This window comes from Coffea arabica, chromosome 10c (assembly GCF_036785885.1).
Source record: "Coffea arabica cultivar ET-39 chromosome 10c, Coffea Arabica ET-39 HiFi, whole genome shotgun sequence".
Taxonomy (NCBI): domain Eukaryota; kingdom Viridiplantae; phylum Streptophyta; class Magnoliopsida; order Gentianales; family Rubiaceae; genus Coffea; species Coffea arabica.
In genome coordinates, this window is record NC_092329.1 from 12,404,326 (window position 1) to 12,411,234 (window position 6,909).

Sequence of the window (6,909 nt, forward strand, 5' to 3'; positions counted from 1 at the left end):
ATGGTAATCATGAAGTTAATAAATCTTATCAGAAAGATATAAACTTGTAGATCTATACTAACAACATCATAATAAGTAAAGAAAGATAGCCATCACCCCACTTACCCCTCTGGCTCTGACTCTGATACCAGACGGGAGAAGTGGGGTGATGGCTATCTTTCTTTACTTATTATGATGTTATTAGTATAGATCTACAAGTTTATATCTTCCTGATGAGATTTATTAACTTCATGATTACCATTTTTTTTTTATTTATGCTATTGCTAGTGTAGATCTCCAAATTTAGATCTGTCAGATGAGACTGGTTAACTTCGTGATTACTATCTAATGTATTTAAATTTATTATAATTCTGTTAGTATTAATTTCATGACTCTGGATCTGTCTGAATGGCATGGAACTTGTAATTGCTAGCATTCGGTCCAGGTAAGACCATGGGATTTGGCACTGTAGGGATGTTAAGGTTCTTGGGGTGTGCTCCAGGACGGGGAAGTGTCAGGAGGGTCAGATCCAAGGAAAATGGGTTTTTACTATCATTCTTATAATTTCGTTTGGAAATATAGTCGTTATGCATAGTTAATCTTTCTCAAATGATTTAAATCTGTTCTTGTAGGTTTATTACTATCTTTATTATGATGGAAATATGATCGTCATGTATAGTTAATTTTTTTCAAAAGGTTAGATCTTTTCTTGTAGGTTTCACACTATCCTTTATAATCTGTTTAGAAAAATAATTATCTTCCATGGAACCTAAAGGATTCTGTGCCAAAGGGATGAGGAATATAAGTTATTTAATTCTTTTCCGTGTACTTGTTCTTCTCATGGCTTTCTTTTTCAGAATAAACTCTTCCTCTTCTAGTTTCTCTTTAAACACCAAACTAAAAGAAGAAATCAATATTCAAGACATTAATCAAGACATAGACAATTGAAAAATTTATAAATATACACAAACTGATATTTATGAAAGAAAACGAAAGTGGATGTTTTCCGCTTCAAATTATACAATTAAAATTGTAGAACAAACCATAGCATTAGATGCGGACCATGAAGAAATCAAACTTTTATCCAAAAGAACAATAGAAAAATATAATTATATTCATTTAACCTCTGACAAGGGAAGGACTAGACACATCCCTACTCCTTTGCCTTAGAGATAGCAAATTCTTAGAATTCAATAATTCCCTCTTAAGTATGGCAGAAACTAGCCTATGTGGAGGACCAGTATATTTTTACTGTTTTCCAAACTTTACAGTTTCTTTAAAAGATAAAAATATTTTGGATGCTTTAACATTAAACATAAAAACTGCTAATTATAGAGTCAAAACAGGGACTCTTCCTGGGCTTCAGATCCTCTGTCCCCAAAATAGTCCATGTTCCCTCTGTCCCTTATTTGTATAGCTGACAAGTGTCTCTAGCCTTTTGTTAACCCAAACTCAAATAAAATCAATAATAATCGGTTTACAAGTTTTGTTAACCCAAATTCAAACAAACCGATAATAGTTGATTGACAGGTTTACTCAAAATCAATTAAAACAGATAACTCAAAACAATTTTTTATTTTCTTTTTAACAAAAAAGAGTCTTGTTGATCATAAACATAGAAATCAACTAAAACTCTTCTTTATTTTTTACCCCAAATCATCTTTTTCTTAAACGCTAACAAGTATTTTGATTCACTCATTATATCTTTAATCTTGCCGTAAAAACGCTCAAATGATCAAGTAGCAAGATTCAGTTTCATCTTTTTCCAGGTAAAACAAATCAATAGATCATGTATGCCAATTTTGCAATATATTTGATTCATGATTTGTCTTGTCATATTTGAAATTACCTGTATTCATTGGAACTTGGATGCGATGGGAACAATATTGTACAATCCTCTCTCAACATCATTGTTCATATAAGTATCTATATACACTGTGAAGTCAATATAGTTCATAAACTAGTATCTAATTGAAGTAAAGCCTTTGGTAATGCCGTAAAGCCCCTTTCAGTAATAAACTAGTACAATCCCCTTTCAGTAATGCCATAAAGCCTTTAGTAGTCAAAGTGATTGAAGTAAACTTTTTTAGTGATAAACATTATAGTTAAAAGCTTTTATTTTTGACAAATGTCATTCGATATTTAAGCAGGTCTATTTGTATTTAATTACGTCGTAGATATTGAACAATTGTTTACTTTTGTCTTTTTACTATTTTTTTGTGGAAAATTCTTGTAATGAGTTAAAAATTAATTTTGCAAAAAAAAAAAAAAGCACTGATACGAAATGGTAAAGTTAACTATTAAAATCTTTTAAAATTGTAGATCATGGAAGGTGATGATTCCCTTGAGAGCAAGTTCCCACCTTGTCGTAAATTGAAATTTATAGATGACACTTAACATCATCACAGCTCTCAAACAATCAATGAAGATACAGACATTGAGCTTATTGGTGCATCAAGTTCAAACAAAGAGACGGATATCAATTCAATTCATCCCTCTATCCCTGAAGAAGAAATCCCTCAGGTAGGTATGAAATTTGACAGTGAAGAAGCAGCTAGTCAATTTTACTTAGCATATGCTAAGAAGGTTGGGTTCGGCACTAGAAAAAGCAAATTGCATAAAGACAAAAATGGTAAAATAATTGATAGGACATTTTGTTGTAGTGCCGAAGGCAAACGAGGGGCAGATAAAAGAGATGTCAATGTAAAAATCCATCGTTCTGAAACAAGATTCGGTTGTTTGGCAAAAATGAAAATTAGTTGCTGCAAAAGTGAAAAATATCGTGTCATTAAGTTTATACCAGAACATAATCATTATCTTTGTAGTCCTCACAAAACGCATTTGTTCAGAGCACATAGGAGAATACATGAAGCTCATGTAATAGAGATTGATATGGCAAACAGTGTAGGAATTGCACCAAAAGCATCGCATGAATTTATGGTAAAACAAGCTGGTGGACGGGATAATTTGGGCTTTATTCCTGAAGATTATAGGAATTATTTACGTTCAAAGAGGACAAGAGATATGAAAATAGGGGATACTGGAGGAGTGCTTGAATATTTACAGGGAATGCAATTAGAAGATCCAAACTTTTTTTATTCCATTCAAGTTGATAAAGATGATTTGATGACTAATATATTTTGGGCTGATGCTAGGATGAAAGTTGACTATGCCGATTTTGGAGATGTGGTTTGTTTTGATACAACTTACAGAAAAAACTGTGAAGGTTGTCCTCTTGCACTCTTTGTTGGTGTGAACCATCACAAGCAAACTATTATTTTTGGTGGTGCACTTTTATATGACGAGACAGCTCCGACTTTTGAATGGTTATTTGATGTATTTGCTAGCACTATGTCAGGAAAAAAGCCAAAAACCATTCTGACAGACCAAGATGCAGCAATGGCTAAAGCATTAGCTTCCAGATGGCCAGAGACATAACATAGAATATGTATTTGGCACCTTTACCAATATGCTGCCATACATCTAAGTGGTGTTTTTGAAAAATTCACAGACTTTGCAGGTGACTTTGGTAAATGCATATACGATTTCGAAGAGGAGGATATTTTTGTGACTGAATGGGATAAAATGCTACAGAGATATAATCTTCAAGATAATGATTGGCTGAAGAGAATGTTCAAATTGAAAGAAAAATGGGCACTAGTCTATGGCCGCCAGTCCTTTTGTGCTGATATTACTACGACACAGAGAAGTGAAAGTATGAACAGCGTCGTAAAAAGGTATGTCAGCTATAAAAATAATTTGCGTCAATTTTTTGATCATTTTCAAAATTTGATTGATAGTCGTTGATATGAAGAGTTAAAGGCCAATTTTGTATTATCTTTTCCAGCTCAAATATTAAAGCATGCAGCAAATATTTATACCCCGGAAGTGTTCAAGTTATTTCAGAATGAATTATGTAAAGCTCATGATAGCAGCTTACTTATTTTTAGCGAGGTCGGAACAATAATCCATTATCATGTCACTTCTTATGAAAAAACAAATCATCATATTGTTAAATATGACTCTTTGGATGGCACGGTACACTGTAGCTGCAAAAAATTTGAGTCTTGTGGGATACTGTGTTCTCATGCTCTGAAAGTTCTTACCGCAAGAAATGTTGTCAAAGTTCCACAACCATACATAATGAAGAGACGAACAAAGAAAGCAAAAGTTGGGGTTATGCAAAGTCCAGGCTTGTCTAAGAGCAATAACACACTGAATCCGAAAGTAATGGTGAATATGAGGTATAGAAACTTGTGCAAGTTTCACAATCAATTGGTTACAAGAGCAGCGGAAACAGAAGAAACATATGAAATGGTTAAAGACGGTCTTGTGAAGCTGTTTGAGAAGGTTAATGAAAAGTTACAGAGCAAAAATTTGACATTTGAAGGCTCAAGTGAAAGGACGAATTATTTGAAAGAAAAAGATCATGCTATTCACGAAGAAACTGGCATAAAAGTCAAAGGAATAATAGCCAAAAAGAAAATTATTTCGGGTAAGAGATTGAAGAGTGGATTAGAAAAGACATCGAGAAAGAGAAAGTCACATAGTAGAAAATCAGCTGCAACAAGTGTGGTCTTAACTGCCGAAAATACAGCCAATGCTCAGGTACATAGTTATTTTTCAATTGATAAACCACACCAGCTTTTCATGTTTTTACTGGTAGGCTTCAGAAGAAGTCATTCATAAAGGATATAGGTTTGGACAAGATCGTCAAGTCCATCCAGCACCATCAGCCATGGGTTTGTTTGTATGAAAAGCAAGCTTTAATTAGATATTATGCTGATATAATTTTTTTTTTTTGAGTCTTGATGATATAATTATTCTTTTATATTTTTATTTTTAAGCATGTGCATGAAGGTCCTACTGGTAGTGAAGATGGTTTAAACATATGGGAACCAAATAGCCAACGTATTTTGTGCTCAACGCAATTGTCACAGGTAATATTTTCTTGTTTATAATTAAATTTTAGTTATTCCAATAATTCACTTGTTTGCAAGAAATAGTTATTTTATCTAAAATTTAATTTTTTGTTATTTGTGGAGACAAAATTTCTAACCAAAAAAGAAATAAAAAAGATCGGCTCAGGTGATGCTAGCATGGCTCAAGCAATTTATCTTGAACAAGTGACCTTCGTGCAGCCATTTGGTTTAAATAAGGTGTGTTTGCTATGTTCTTCTAATTGAGTAATTATCATGTGATGCAAAACTTATTGCATAAGGCTTTTCAAGCACTTAATTATGTTCATACCATAAATAATTTTCTCTTTATTGCTTTTTTTTAAATAGATTCCAGTTTTAGCTCCAAATCAAATGAACCAAGTTGCACATTTTAATTTTCTTGAAGAGTTGCAAGATTCTATGAGATTGACAGACTTACTTCAGGTAACTTAGTAATTGTCCATTGATAGTATTTGATGTTATGAGAATTTCATCTCAATATTTTAGTACTTATGATTATTTTTTCTACATTTATAGGTTGAAGTAGGACACAAGTTCAGTGGATCAAATGTCAATGACTTTATGGACCTTAATATCATTTCCAGCCAACCGAGTTCAAGTTTAGTTGCTGTAATGAAATTTGTGGCTGTCCCATGCCATGTCCTGGTGGTTTTGTTTGTAGATGCACAACTGATGGAAAATCCGACAATCTTTAGAAGTTTTGAATTATGAATAGGCAAGGGTTTGATATTACAAACCAACATGATAGACCATGGTTATTCAAGTATTAGCAGGGTTTTTAGGTGTACTTAGTAAGAGTGGTTGAAATTTTATTACTATTCTCTTATTTTTATCCAGCAGACGATTTTTTGAGAATCAAATTCCAATATCTAAGATTTTTATCAACCATATGTGTGTTTATATCAACTTATTTAACTCTTTCTAATTTTTTTACATCTCATAATTATGTAAATACGATGATTTAAAATTAATTACATAATAGTTTTGAATTATATGTTTTAATTGATTTTGAGTAAACCTGTCAATAAACTATTATCGGTTTGTCTGAATTTGGGTTAACAAAACTTGTAAACCGATTATTATCGGTTTTATTTGAATTTGGGTTAACAAAAGGCTAAAGACACTTGGTAGTTATACAAATAAGGGACAGAGGGGACATGGACTATTTTGGGGACAGAGGATCTGAAGCCCTCTTCCTGTAGCTATTATTTATAGAATTCAATACAAAGTTATGAATTCAGCATTCAGGACAGGAGCCTTAAGAACACTACAAAAAGGAGAAACAGTCCTATTTCAAACAGATCTGGCTACATCTCGGATTACACTTCCAAGATCTATCACCTGGAATCAGATCTCTTTGCCAGACAGCTGGGTTCTTCCTGAAATAGCTCCAGCAGACCCTATACAAAATACAACAGTTTCAAGTATCCAACAATTTGCTTCCGGAGCTGTTCAAATCAAATTTGACAGATCTATGAGTTTTAGGGCATCATCTTCATCAACAACTGGTCTAAACATGCCTAGATTCTCAACAAGAAGAAGATCAATTTCAGACAGGCCACTGACTTCTTCTATTTCAACTAGACTATAAGATTTAGATCTTTCTTCTAAAATCCCACAGGCAAGGTATGCAGCCAGCAAACCTACTCCTTCAGAGGTTCAAGATGGATCTTCTGATGATCAGGAAGGACTTCCTAGATCTCTTACATATTCTTCTTAACAGACAATCGTCCTCAACTTGATGAGTTAAGGGTAATTTCTATGGATTATCAAAATAGCAAACAGAATCTCAGATCAGAATTTTATGCAGAATACAACCATGCCAAGAGAACCTGGTTTTTTGACAAATACAAGGGACAACACCGACAAAAAATACAAGAAGAATTTTATGGATTTCTTGGAAGAACAAAACAACATATTCAGTTCTTTGATTGGTTCGAAGTATATTCACAAAGAAATGGGATCGATT

The 6,909-nt window shown here is 33.1% G+C and overlaps 1 pseudogene; it reads left to right on the forward strand.

Moving 5' to 3' along the window:
• Positions 1–432: 432 nt before the first annotated feature.
• On the forward strand, positions 433–6,660 carry LOC140015785 (protein FAR1-RELATED SEQUENCE 5-like; annotated as a pseudogene).
• The last annotated feature ends 249 nt before the right edge of the window (positions 6,661–6,909 follow it).